Raw genomic sequence first — 15315 nt, forward strand, 5'->3', positions numbered from 1 at the left:
TTCCTTCTTATTAATAAAAACCTCACTGGTGTTAATTCTGTTCTAATGCACTTCTGGTCGCATCTGCTGTTTTCTGCATCTAACAACCGCCTTCAGTTTTTAAACTGAGAGGTGGTAACTTTTTAGTTTTAGCCTTAATACAAACTTTCTGAACTGTATTGCATTTTGTAGGTCTCCTGTATGTTGTGAACAACATCTGTTATCTTTTCTCTGTTTTCCAACTTTTCTTATTTCAATAGTAATTTTCATGTGTAGGGAGTATCAGTGCCGGAGCCACTCTCTTGTAATAACTTTTGGAACAGCTGCAGAGTCAGCTGGTGGTTGCAGAGTTGGATATGAATACATCCTGGGAGCTGCTTTTGAGGCCAGTGCCTTGTGGCCTTAGGGTCAGCTGAACTTCTGTTGCTTTGGGGGAGAAATTCCTGATATTATTCTATTTCAGACTGTTACTTTGTAGGGGAGAGATTGAATCCTGGGTGGGTGGTTTTTTTCTTGTTCCTGTCATGAGGTCACCCTTTGTTTCCAAATCATCAAATTCGGCTGCCCAGCAAAGGAAATTTCACACTTTGTGGCCCCTGCTTAACCACCCATGGCCTTTGTCAGGCAAGCTGTCAACTTTGGATGACAGATAAGAAAGTATGTGAACCCATTAAAGATGTTCTTTTTTGGCTTGGGCATGGCTGTGTTCATATGCTGTGTGCTGCCCTTTATGGCATAATCGTGGCAGGTATTCACTAAAAACTGCAGCAGATCTAATGATGATGGTCTCCCTCATCAACGTGTGCATTCACAAAGTGGACATTCTTCTCACCTGTATCAAAGCAAGACAGATTTTGCCAGAAGCTGTAGCTGTCCTATCTTGTATATTTTTGTTGAGACTAATTAACTAATAAATGTGGATAGAACCTTCCTTAATCTTCATTCGCGAAGCCTAGCCATGAATTAACTATAATAATGGAGGCATTTCAATATGGCTATCACAAAACCCAAAACTAGAAATCAAGATGCTGCTCCTAATTTTACACTCGAGCTCCAGCATTTATAGCCTTGACAAAGATGTAATGAACTTGAGAGGGGGGACAAGATTAGAAAAGAATCTCTAGCAATAGAAATTCTTTCTCGTGAAGGGAGAAAGAGATATAGGCCACAGGACACTTGTTCCAATTTTACCACTTTGACATCATCAGTACCCATGGTCCAATAGATCTTTCTCAACGCGCTTGACCTTGCAGACACAAGGTCTGAGTGCTTCTAAAGAGGAAATTTTGCCATCCAATGGATGTATTGTCAACTTCATTTTCAATGAAAAAGTGATTATGTCCTGTCTCTGCAAAAGATTTAATCTGTTCATTATTGGATAGTTTAGGCATGCTGTATATCTTTCAAATCTTGTCAACCAGTGTTTTGGGGTAAGATTGAAGTGGTAGAGTGTAACAGTATCTCAGTTCTTAGTAATAACTAGGAGCTTTGTAGTGCATGATAGCTGTCAGCAGAGAGTGATATATGGTATACATTGTTAACAAATGTGGTTTCTGGATATCTGTAATGGTTTACCTTGCTCCCCCAAAAAATCTGTGCATGGGTATCTTTTAGGATGTGGGAGGAGACTTGTCTCCTGAGTGTTGAAAGAAAGCCCTTTAAGGCCAGTTTGATGAAGTAGTTTGTAATAATGGCTTGTTTATTAAAAAAATAACAAAGCAAAACACCCAAACCCCACCTCCCAAAAGAAACTCCAACAACCAAACAACAAAAATACCCACCAAACCCAAATAATAATTAAAAAACCAAACCAAACAACCACAAACAAGCTTTACAAAAGTGATTATCCCAAAGTGGTCATCACCTATGTCATACTACCATTATTTAAAGAAAAAAATGCTAGTAGTTGCTCAAACTTACAAAAACAAAAGATCTGAACAAGAGGTGTGGGAGCAGAACATAAATAGAATATAGAATGGGACATGCAAAGAAGAAAGGGAATCTCAATGTACTGGATTTGGCTTCAAACAAACAAGATCACATGTGGTCACATTTCTGTGATTGTGCAGTTGTATGTGAAGGGATATGAAACATGAACAACAATAAACAAGTAAACAAAGACTTCTGTACAGTTGTTTAGCTTTTATGACCACTTCTTGTAGCTCTTCTGAAGAGTGGGTTGTCTGTTGTCAGAAGTGTTGTGTGGAGTGTGCTGCCAGCGGCAGAGTAGAGATGTTGATTAGAAGGTTCTAATTGGTTACTGTCAATTATAGGTGTTGTATAAGCCAGTGAGAATAGATGTTATGTTTGCTTCTGGCATTTCAGTGTCTTTGTGAAAAAAATAAAAAAAAAGGCACTATAAAGAAGAGCTATTAGTTGAGAATTTGCAACAGCATATAGCACAAAGAGAAAATGTTTTATTAAACTATGAAGAATTATAAGTTTTAGATTCATGCCTGAGATGTTTGTGGCTGTGATGGGGCTATCATAAGAAAGTGGAACCACTGCCACCAGAACCCTCAGGTGTTTTTAAAGAGGTTGTTAATTTTCTTTCATAACAGTTTTCATCTCTTTGCGTTATTCTCTCTGCTGCTTTGTAAGTGCTGAAGAATTAAGTAGCAACTTCAAAAGTTGATTACAATATCCTTTGTCCTATTGATATGCTGCTTTATTTTCCAGATACAATCTAAAGAAATGTATAATGGAATTATATTAATCACTGAATTGAAAATAAGGTGAAGTTTTGCTATACCAGTCAAATTCAATTTTAGATAGCTTTCACATTTGGTTAGAATGATTGGGCTAGATAATTAAGTTTATAAGTAGCATAAATAGGGATGTAATTAATGTTAAATGTGAAGGCCGTGTCAGTCGGCAATAAAATGCCATGTCCAACTTCCTTGACAAGATTATCTTGCAGTGCCTTTGAAATTTAAATGTTACTTGCAATGTCATGTTAGTCAGTTTGCACTGGGAGGTTTGCAGCTCCTGGAACAATTATAGTATGCTCTGTTCCTCACATTATAGCTTTGTGAACAAGGCACATTAGAAGTCACTCTTAGGCATCATCAATAGCATAAACTGCTGCACAGACTCAGTACTGAAGTCTTCAACCTTTGTATTTTGCCTGGCTTTTTTAGTTCCCTTTAATTAGTTTACATTGAAATGGTACATGAAAAGAATTTCATACAGATTCTGGGAGGCAGTTATAAGTACAAGTGTCTATAGTTGGTTATTGAAAAAGATAAATAGTAGCTGTGGTAAAAATTGGTCTTTCGTCAAGTGTTTTTTAATTTAAAAACTTTGTAGCTTTACTGTATTCCTGAATAATCAATCATCTCATGGGAACCTGATTTAGTGGGAATTTCATACTAAGATACTTCAGTTTTATGTTTTGGTGAAATGAACAAACCCAAATGTTTTGAAACATTTGGAACATTGGGAAACACTAGGATTTTTTTCCTAATATTGGTTTCATTTTTACTATTGTGAATTTATCTCTAAACTACTTAAAGAGAAATGCATCATCCTTATTTATACTTATTGTTACATAAAGATGTGAGCTAATTAATTCCTACCTAGTTACTAGGTGATTATTTGAAAGGATTGAACCCGGGTCGCAGCGGTGCGAGTCCTGCACTCTAACCACTAGACCACCAGAGGCCCCTGGAGCTCGTCAGCCTTGTATGGCAATCCAGCTACGTCCTGGGGACCTCACTGCCACTGTCCAAGCTTTGCTCGGCCCCGGCAGATGAACCTCAGGATTAAAGGGTGGGCTCAGTTCAGCGCACGCTGTGTCTCACCTAAAAAATCCACTGCGCAGGCTCGAAGGGTTTATGACCTTTCCCAAATCTTCGCTTGCGAAGACTGGCCATTATTATTATTTGAAAGGATGCCCCTAGTTAGCTTGCTGTAGGAATTATGTTCTTGCTTGTATAATAAAAATGAAAAAAATACCAGTGTTAGCAGTGAAAAGTGTTGAACCTGTAAATATTCTTGCAAGCAAACGCTACCTGTTTATCCTTGCCATAGTGACTGATGGGTAGCAGATATCAATCCCTCAAAAAAAAGTTTCCATCTCTACTGAATTTAAACAAGTTATTTGCACTTGTAAGTAGTAGAACACGCATGTGGGTCCGAAAATGTTTGGGGGGTGAGGGGAGGTTTTCACTTAAAATTATTGAAATTTGGATTGTATCTGTGAATAATTCGAACATCTAAATTCAACCTACAGTCCTGTATAATGACCCTATATTTTGTCATTCCTGATTCGAATAATACACAGAAGGTAACCTACTGTACTGAAGTCTTTCAGCTATCTAGATTCTGCTGTTTTCATTGACATAGAGGTCTCAGGTATGTCACAAGTTTCAACATACATGTGAACAAAATAGTTTGCAGTAAAATAGACTTTCTTGATATTTAAGGAATCCTGTGGAAATTCCCTCTTACTCACTTTTCCCCCACAAGAATCAGCAAGTAATGTAGAGGTGCTAATAAAAAGGGACACAGCTTTATAAATTCAGTAATAGAATATGTTAGAATGTGAAAACTGTTAATTTTTATCAACAGAAACCTGGAGACTGAACATCTTAACGACTGTGGCGGACAAAAATAAAGAGCTAGTTCACCATTATGCTTAGAATATAGGTTACCCAGCTGTCTCATTTACTTAATTGCATGTATTTGTTGGCCCTTCTTTGTAGTCAGATATTTTGAAAAATAGTTTACACATTGCTAAACAGGAACTATATGAAATATCTGCTTTTGGGTTGAGCAAACTTAATATGTTAATCTTGGCTTAATTTAATTTGCTCTAATGTTAGTGGTGAATTTTTAAATGGTTCATTTGGTGCTTAATTATTGTTTAAGGGATTTAGTGTACTTTCAGAACAGTCATACTGTTGTCAAGTGCAAAACCCTTTCATCTGGATACATATCTTGCCTTTCCACTATATAGGAGATGAGAAACAGTAGGAGGGGAATCCTGGTGATTTGATTGCTCAGAGACAATAAAGGTTTCTTCAAAAAGGCTTTTAATGTCATGATACATTTTATTTCCTGTGATGTAGTGTGAGAGGCATAGTCACTGTTCATGAATGCCTCAAGCTGTGGTATTTTACTGACCTCTTGGGAGGCTGTAGGAGATGCTGAACCAATGTCAAAGAAGGAGCTCAGAGGAGGTCAGATATTCACACAAAACTCACAAGTTTTTTTATCATTTGCATTTATCTGTTTATAACGAGAATATATGCATTTTTCTTTATGGAAAAGCTTTCCAGTTCTAAATGAGTTCTGTGGGTTTTAGGCAGCTTAGTTTATTAAATCCTTATTTGCTTGTAGAGCAGATACTGTGCAGAAGGTGGTATGCTGCCCATGTTACAATGGCAAAAGCATGTAAAGTAATGTGTTAACGTGGTAAAATACTGTGGAGAGTGATACACATGTAGAATTACACAGTTGATCTGAAATCACATTTGCCATGCTTCTTTGAGAGCCTCATGTTCAGGGTTCCCATTAATCCATTTTTCCAGGGACTTGTTTTGAACATAGATTACTCAAGGGTTCAAATAGTTGTTGTGGGGGAGAAAGGGAATTAATGGCTCATCCTCAGTAAATGCTTTTTGGCCTATACTTACAAAGATTAACTTTTCACAATTTTATTTACTTTTTAAACATTTAGTATGTAGGAGCCTAAGACAGTATAAGTTGTTATGAGTTGCACTAAGACTTAGAGAGGTGGGGGACATAAATAATTGACTAAAAAATTTATACAGCTGCGTCTGCAAAAATGATTCTGAGAATTCCTTTATCCCATCTTGAGCCAACATGTCTGTTCTTCCATCCTTACTAAGGGTCATCTAGTGTGTCAGAGTGATACGCGTGGTAAAATTGAAATACCATCTCCACAGTGAACCTCAGAACATTTTATACTTGTTTGTATCAGTTCATTTGGTGGCTCTCAGTTGGAAATGCAGTGCCTCCAGGTGTAAACAGTAAGGTCATTGTGGGGAGTTGCTTCTTGTCGAGTGAAGATGAGATTTGAATGCAAACAGTAGGAGATAAGTTCGTATTTTCTACTGAAATTACCTTCAGGTTACGCTGTGACAGGACTACAAATTGAAAAGCCGCAGACCTGTCCAGCAATGCACTCCTGCAATGTGAGGGTAGCATACCTCGTTAGTAAGACTTGTTCCTGAGTGGTAGTGGAATGAATTCAGCTCTCACTGTGTTTCGTGGTGTGTTTTAAGTCATATCTGTGTAATATGCTTCAGTCTTGTGACCTGACTGAGAGCATTAGCACTCAGAGTTATCACACTAGGAGCAGCTACATTACAGCTCCAGCACACCCAGCTGGGAGTCATCACTGGAAGTTCTTATCAATAGCTTGTTTATACCTCCCAGTAAGTAAGTCCTCAGCACTGTTTCCAGTGTTGTTGCCTTTCTGTTGATGCCTCCTTTTTCTTGTCTTCTTCTGAAAACGTGGCTAAAATCTCTTTTGTTTGGAAAAGAAATTAAAGCAAAATCTGCCTCTTCAACACTTTTTTTTTTTTTTTTTTTAACTTGGTATGCTGCTAGTTCCTATCTGGAGGATTAATATGTCTGTATTTATTTTCTTAAGATGGCCCTTGCAATTAATTCATAGATCCTTACTGTTTTCAGTGAGAAATAGTTATCTTTTCCAATTTAGATCAGGTATGGCCAGTAGGCAGTATTTACTCTTCGTTCTTCTTACTTCAGGGTCTCATAAGTTTTCTGATGTAAATGAGTCACTTGTATGTCTCTTATATAATCACCTGTGCATCTCTTGTATGATTTTATGTAATCACTGTTAAAAAAAAATAATTAGCCTATTTTCCCCCCTCCAGTAACTTAGAGTTTGGAATGAGTAATATTTCAAACAGTATATAAGTTTTCTGACTTAATTCCAGTGGATGTTGCTGGTATACAGTCTTCTAAAAATCAGTAGGCAAAGCTAGTGATCACAATACCTCCATAAGGGACATTTCAATTTCTTTATCCCTCCCTATCCACCTCTCCAGAACCTTCTTGCTTCATCATTCAAAGCTGAGTCAACACTAATCGTTGCTTTAGTCTTCTAATATTTTGTCCCAAAAATACTTCTTCAGTAAAATTCTTTAGGCAGACACATGCCTGGTTGGGCAAAATGTCAACTGTTGTCAGCCAGTGACCCACTTAAGATTGTTTCAGTGGGTAACCATACGTGGGTACATGTTATTCCTGTCTTATGGAGGGGTAATCCCAGATGTGAGAGAGGAAATCAGAACAGGAACTTTTGGTTAATTTCTTCTTTTTATTTGTGCTTTTCTCATTGGTTTTTTTCCCTGTAAACCTGTCAAGAATGCTAAGCTTCTGGCTGTTGTTTGAGCTGACCTTCTCTACATCTCTTAAATACTGCTGCAGGCTCTTACATGCTTGGTCTTCACTGGTTCATCTCATGTAACTAATGCAACAGGTTGCATCCACAGTTCATAGTGTTTCAAGACCAAAACGTTGGTTAATTTAGTTTCTTTTGTATTAGATTAGGAAAGAGAATCTCCTCCAGTTTTATCCTGATGAAATGCTGATATTATAGACCATTATTATTTCAGCTGTGGTAAATCTCAGCATCTGAGCAATTTTTTCCCTTTGTGAAAATTAGAATAAGCGATGGATACACAAATCAGCAGTGCTGGATCTTCACATGTCCCACAGTGACTGTTTCTTCTCTCTTCGAATTTGATGGCGATGGAGTATGTAAACATTAAGATTTTTGAGCTTTTGAGAATTAAACATGATACAGGTCAATAGGTTGCTTTTTTTTTGCTAGTCCTCTGCACAGTTGAGTAGAAACTGTAATTATTAAAATACTCAAATTCTTGGAGTATTGTTAGTGGGTGCCTTATTGCTGCTGCAAGTCACGTTTATCTCTGCTGTTGTACTGTTAAAGTCAATTCTGTTGTTATGGGGCATGGAGTTGGTCTCTAGAGCATTCCTGAGACCTAAAGATATTCCAGGCTTTAGGGTTGAAGTTTTTTTTCTGCAGTGACAAAGAAAAAACTACTGACAGTTTTATTTTCTAGTCTGTGCCCCTTCTAGTTATTCCTGTCTATTTGTTTGCTCCTTTCTGTGGCCTCTGTCCTTTCTGAAGCAACAGTGCAAAAAAAACTGGAGAACGGAGAGATTTTGAGCAAAGTGGTTTCATGTTGATTTATTACCCTTGAATGAGAATGAAATGGGGGGAGGACAAAAGGGATCAACTCTCCTGCTTTTGGGACTCCAACTACTTTTAACTTCTGTCTGTGTGCCACCACTATATGCTATGAAGACACATGTTGATAGCTAGTAAGGAATAAATCTTCATAACACCTCTTGCACAATTTTATTATACCTGTAATGGATACAGTGAATTGTTCCTTGTGTCTTTCTCATAAAGATAGTTTTACTTACCATCACCTTATTCTCTCTGTACATACCACACAGGCAATGTCCTTTTGTGATGTCTCTATTTAGGAACTGGGCTCATGGGTGAATCTGTCCCTGGTTGACTCTCTCACTAATTATCTAGAGAGAAATAATGAAGACATGTTTAATGTTTGATTTCATAGTCTCCCCTGAACTGTATAATATAATTTATCAGGGACAGTACTCTGCATGCATGCCTCAAATTACCAACACCAGGGTCAGCTCAAACAGTCTTTATCCCGTGAGGTTTAGTTTGTAAGCTGATGATGCTAAGGGTGGAAGCTGAAGTATGAGGTGTGTGCCTGAGCTTTTGATCAGTCCTGAAGGTGAGTGGAGGCAAACAGGTAATGCTGAACAGTGGTTCTGGGAGGCCTTGCTGAGGCTGGTAGATCTGGGGATTGGCATCGCCAACAGTGGCATCAGGATATTCTCATGGGGTCTCACTGAGAAGCTGGAGCCAGTGTCCGCATTCAAAAGCTGTGAGCATCCAGAAGAGCTCAGAAACATACCAGCATTTAGCTGTTTGTCACTGTGGAAGTTCAGGATGGCAAACACAGCTCCATCTAGGTTAGCTGTACTCTACTCCACAGGCAGGGCAAGCTACTACTTGTTGATACGATAGAAATCAGTCCAGCTGAAAGCCTGAATTGGCTGTGGTGTAATCAAGCAGAATTTGAATTACAGGAAGCAATGGAGCCACAGTGGTGTCAGCAGATTCAGGTGCTGAACGTCAGCCTGGGGTCACATCTGGGTTGGCTGCTCAGTCTTCATACTTGTGAATACCCCCTGAGATAGATTAACGTTACATCAATTGGCTTAATAAGCTGATTCTACCTAGTTGCTGTGTGGGTGTAAACCCCCTTACCTACCAAAAATTACATACCAATTACATGCCAAAAATGGTATGCAATTAGCCCAGATCATGGTGACTTGCAGAAGAATTACACCCCTTCTTTCCCCCATATATGCTTCATTCTTCTGGTTTTGGTGCTTCCCCCCCCCCCGCCCCATTTCTAAAGTGCTTGTTGTAAGATAAAATGTTGTAGAACAAAAGCACAAATATGCATTAATGTTTTTAAAACATAAAATGCTTTTAAAAAGTGGTCATTATGGTCATTATTCACAAATATTATATGTAGGAGTGCTGACGAACCGAAGGACTGCTTTATACTACCTCTAAATATGTTGAAATTCCTCTAACCAAATGAGGGAAAGTATAAAAATGCCAATTCTCTTTGCGCAGGTAATTGTAACATAATCAAGATGTGAAAATAGTGTTATTGATTATCTAGTAAGGGAAAGCAGCTTGTACTGCAGCATTTCCCTGATAAGCCCTACTGGTTTGTGTTATTTTCTTTTCTCTTCTTTTCAGAGTGTTGTTTCTATATTCCACTTAGAGTGTGAAAACAGTGTCTATGAAAGCATGTAGTAATCAGACTAACTGTAACCTAGATGAGACTGGATTCCTTGAGAGTGGGAGGCGTGCCCACTCCTGATAGATCGGAATGGAGATCAAACAACATGGAAAAGATTTTATGTAAAAATTAAAGAAGGGTCTAACTTACATTATTTATTTTTACATAGGCTTCAATGGTGCATCTCTGTTCATGACAATGCGTTCATTTAGAAAACTGAGTAACAAATTTTGGTATATAAAGCTATTAAATTAATCTTTTGCCTTGGATAGCTATATTTTATGGGAATATTACTGAGTGTCAGGTGTTTTCAAAGCCCCTGTTGAGAAGACCAAAAAGGTCTTAAGTCTAACTCTCCTATCTTCATAGGGAGGAAGCAGCAGCAGGTGTTGGCAGAGGATATCCCATGGGAAGAAATAGGTGCTGGTTAAAGACCTGTTGCTTTATGCAACTGGCTGAAGATAAGACATAACAAAGTGTTTTGTTTTAAGTTTCTGTTTATACTTATATCGTGTTTTATTTATGGGATATTATGGAGAGCTGAGTAAGTTGGAGCAGAGGGATTTTAGTTTTGACTGCCTTGAGAAACAGAGAAGAAAGAAGTTGAGCATTGCCCTTACTACTGTACCAATCATAGGTAACCCATGGAGGACGCTGCTGAAGCCGTTTACATCTTCATTTAATTATGTCGTAAGTGTCACTTGTATTTCTTGTGTGCCTTAAAGTAGTTTACTTTAGGGTTTTAAAGTTCATCAACTTTCCTTAGTGTATATTTTTACCACCTGTTTAAATTACAAGCTTTCTACCTTAGAGGTACTGCTCTCAAGCAGCAAGTTTGCCTTTTCAGTGTAGGGTTTGACTGACTTTTCTGTTCTATGCTTTTCTCAATCTACGTGTGGCTTCCTGGTTCCTTATTTCAGAGACAAAATTATAGTTTCTCTTCTGAGTGTCAGTGGGAGACATGAACATCTACTTAATGTATGAGAATATACTGAAACGGGGAGAAGGGCCTTGGGTAAGTTGCTTCATTAGGCCTTAATGTGTTATTAGGCTACTTTCACAACCTATAAGCCCGCTATTCTGTGACATTAGTAGCCTGTAGTTGTGATATCAAAACACGTGACATTTCCACTATTACAGCAGCAATAAAAGACCTGTCAGACAGTTGGAAGTTGGCACAATTTCTACAAGTACTGCTCTTCCTGGAATAAATGCTGGAGACTATTAAACATTGCTGATGCTTCAACACCATTATGGGGAACGATACGAAGAGAGCTTCAACAGTGGTGTTACCTGCCATCAGAATAACAGGACTGAATAAAATATGGTTATTTACAAGGAGGTACAAAGGCAGAACTGGCTTTTAGGGATAGGTAAGGTAGTTGTCCAAAATGGACATATGGGCAAAATGGCCATGATTTTGCTGCCTGTATTGCTTGGGAAGAAGCCTCGGTCAGTTGGCTTGCTGTAGCTGCCATGGAGGGAAGGGTAAGCTGAGGGATGCACTTTTGTTTCTGCAAGGCAGCATAACTGTTACTCAGGGAGTTGCTCACCCTTGGCTCTGCAGAGAAATGAGCAATCATCATGTGGGGCCAGTAGGGAGAGGAAGGGGTTCAGGTTTACGTTGATCTCAATTTAAGATATCACTTCAGCAAGACCAGTAATAAAGCCATGATATTAATATGTAATTTTTGGACCTATTTATGTAACAGTTTGCTGCCTTTGGTATGACAGGCCTGTGTAATTGGCTTTCAGTTAATTTAGATTTCAGAAAAATATGTTGACAAATGTAATTTTTCCTGTATCGAGTAGAGGGTGCTATAACAACAGTAGGATCTTTGCCTGGAAGAAACCAAAAACTAGAATAATTATAATCAGATAGAATATTGCTTTGGAAACCCCCAATTTTTTTCAAAAGCCTATATTATTTAAAAAAAACCAGTCTGGATTAAAAATTTCTAGTAGATCTAATTTTTGTATTGTAGTAAGACTGAAAACTTGGAGCAACAAGAATTTTGTCTACCTTTACATTGTGCAGGTAATGCTGACACCACTTCACACATTATGTCAGCAAACATGGTCCATTAGAGCTGGTTCGTTGGTCCGATGCACGAGTGGGCTGGTACTGGCAGAGCCTGGTTCCATCAAGCACCTTCAGTTGGCATTTCCACTGACATGAACATGCTTGGATTCTTCTGAGGTGGTGTCTCACCAAAGAATCAGATGCACCATTTTGGTTGTTAAAGCCTTACTGTCCGTACCAAGTTCAGAGACTGCATGAAAATACCTCTAATTTTGTTAATCTATCCGGTAATTTAGATATTTATCCATGAACATGCCATTCTAGTCCAAGGAGATAAAATTACTAGTGAATTCGCTGACCAGTCATAGGTGTCTGTCACAGGAGAGCCAAATTGCTCCTTTAGAGTTCTCTGACTGTAGCAATTAGATCTCAGCTGAGTAGAAGAGCAGTGCAGATCCTTATGTTTAAATATCTCTGTCTGGAGCTGAATCATACTTAGTCTGGTACAGAGAGTAGATGATTTATAAAGGAAGAATATTTCTACTCTGCTCAAACTTCTAAAGTATTCATTTAAATGAAACCAGTATTTGTTCTGCTCATCCATTCTTGCTTTTTAACCAACTTCCTTTTACTGAGCAGTCTGAAATACATGTCATGGTGGGAAAGAAAAGGCTTTTGGAAGAACTTTAAAAGCAAACAAACAAAGGAACAAGAAATAAGGAACAAGGCAAAAAGGAAACAAGAAAATTCTGAACAAAACCCAGAATGCAAGCACTGGGCCAAGAAGGTGGTGGTCACAACCAAGAGCTAGTTGAAGTATCTAGCTGGCACTGGCTGCCCGTGTTCTTGAAAGTGAGGAGAAAGCCAGCTTCAGTGTTGGATATGAAAAGAAAAAAATTATGAAGCTGATGGACTCAACTGATGTACCCATTCTGAGCACCCTGTTTTTTTAACTTCCTGTGCTAAAATGTGTGTCAAAGCATAGAGAAAGGGGGCTTTTTCTCTAGCACTTGGGATTGATTTTCATTGATAATTTTGGTGCTTTTGGTCTCCCCTCTGGCCCTACGAATGTCTCTGTTTCTTTTTCAGAGGAACAGTATCCACACAGTCCTCCACTTTGATTTTGTGTCCTCCAATACCCTGTAAAAGTGATTGGTAGTTCAGCCCCATATGTTTGTGCCTTCTTTACTTAAGTATAGATCACCTTTTTTTTTTATAGGAAAAGTTAGAATTTTTTTTTCTTCTGTGCTATGCACAAAGCACAAGCTCTTAGGCTTTATTGTGAAATTAACTCTCAAATTCCTTGCCAGATGTAGTCCTTAATGTTCAAAGGAGCTTTGGCCAAGAGTACAAACTGTTCATATCTGTTTTATCCAAATACAGCTAAAACCTTTTACTGCTTTCTTTAATCATCTTATTCTTTGATCAGTGGCACAAGAAGTTGTGAAAATTTCTATGTGTCCAGGTGTTCTGTGCTTAGATTGTGAGGCAACAAGGGATTTTGACAGGTTTGGTTAAGCATTTAAAGCTTGGAGTGAGCATCAAACCAAACCCTTGAGAATCTGTCTTCCTCCCTAAACATCTGCAATGTGCGATTTCCATTGTCTTTTAGAGTACAGTGAAGAGCAAGGGAAAACAGGTATTTAGCATTTGATGTATGCAAAGATGATTTGTTTCATGTGGATCGCAGTGTGAGATTTTGAGATGGATGACATGTGCTTTTCTGATGCAAGATCCTCTGCTGCCTTAAATTTTCGTAGCTTCATTGATGTTGATAGAAGCAGAGCAACGTAGACCTACTTAGCGTTTGCCTGGATTTGGTTTGTAAATTTGCCAGAGATACTAAGAAGAGATTGTGCAAAAGAAAGTTCTATTCTGCACATTTATACTTAAGTCTGTATTTGTCTGTGCATATTGGGATCCAGCTGCCCCCATGACAGGACTAAACAGTTGTTTGGAGCATGTGAGGAGATTAGATTATGGGTATGTATGGAGATTATGGGTACTGGTGGGGTAGTAGAAAACATCCCATGAGAGAGACTGCTGTGTGCACAGGTTTTGCCCATTTTGGAGTGGGCTTTTCTGAGCAGGTCCTGGAAATAACTGAAGCCACTCAAAGAGAGTTGAGCAGTATGTGTAGATGGTTTCATGAATGGAAGCGTGGGCTGAAGGGGACTCAGTGGTAGACAAAATGAAATTATAGGGTCTGAACTAAACAGAAAGACCTAGGAATTCCCTTTATCTGTCTATCTATCTACCTGTCTATCTAATCCCAATGTTGCTGTTTGAAAGGGAGAAAGAGAGAGATGAGGCCAGACAGATTACACAAAGCACTTGGAGCTTTGAGTTGTAAGCACTGTGTCGGATCACGATCAGTCTGAGACTTAGTGGCAGGGAGCATTAGTCCTATGTCTCTGTTTTGGTAAAGGACAGCTTTATCTAAGGAGGTTTCAAATGCCTTCTGGAAAGTGTTACAGATATTTCTTCTGTCTCCTGATGAATGTGCAAAGTTAATGACTCTTTCTGTAAGTTATAAAGTTTGTCATGACAACTGTGGCTTCTGTCACTCCAAAATCTGTGTCACAAGCTAGTTTCTTAGGTGTAATGGCTTGTTTTATAATTCTTAGGATCTGCCTTCCAGCTCTAGAACAGCAACAACCCCACACCTTCATGACACCCAGTTCTAGGCTTTGCCTTCAGGTCATGTTATCCTGCCGTCAGGAAATAGATTAAGTGCTTTCAGTGCGGACCTTTCCTATTTCCAAGATCCACCTGATCTCCCTTGCAGATACTATAAGGACTGTTCGGTGCTTGCAGAAACATGCTGTTCTCGCCTTCCCAGACTGAGTGTGACAGCTTTTCTGTTGAGGAGCTTGTCCTTCAAGAATATTGGCTGCATTAAAGCTCAGGACACTCTGAAGCACATTACTGCAGTTTTCAATGGATTCAGTTTTACATCAATTGACATAGTGGTGCAAGATCCCTTATTTTCTCTCAATGGATTTGAATTCTAGAGTGTGATAACGCATATTCAATATACTTCATTTTGGTACATCTTACAGACTTGCCAAATGTGTCAGCAGATTGTCTTGGGAACTTTTCTCCTGGATCAAAATTAGGAAAGGAATCTTTCTGGTCATTGTCATCCTTACAAAAAGACTGAGATATTTTTGTCTCTTTTCCCTTGTCCTCTGCCCCCCATATCACTGGGAGCAATCTCTGTCTGTGTCTATCTCAAGTCCCTTCCTGATGTTGTGCCCAACTCTTGGAATTTTTTTTGTCCTGAGTCACAAAATTCAGCTGTCTCTGCTTTTCCTCAAGCTTCTTTCTGTGGGTCTAGGGGCTTGGACATGCTTCTGACACATGCTGTGTGTGGAAGGCAGTCCTACTTGCCCAGGATCAAACCCTTCAGATCACCTTTCAGTGAATATG

The 15315-nt window shown here is 38.7% G+C and overlaps 1 protein-coding gene across 1 annotated transcript in view; it reads left to right on the top strand.

Moving 5' to 3' along the window:
• HS6ST3 (heparan sulfate 6-O-sulfotransferase 3) overlaps positions 1-15315 on the top strand; it is a 293361-nt gene that overhangs the window by 65985 nt on the left and 212061 nt on the right. The gene's annotated exons all lie outside the window — the stretch shown is intronic.

Source organism: Pseudopipra pipra, chromosome 2 (assembly GCF_036250125.1).
Source record: "Pseudopipra pipra isolate bDixPip1 chromosome 2, bDixPip1.hap1, whole genome shotgun sequence".
In the NCBI taxonomy this organism is placed as follows: Eukaryota; Metazoa; Chordata; class Aves; order Passeriformes; family Pipridae; genus Pseudopipra; species Pseudopipra pipra.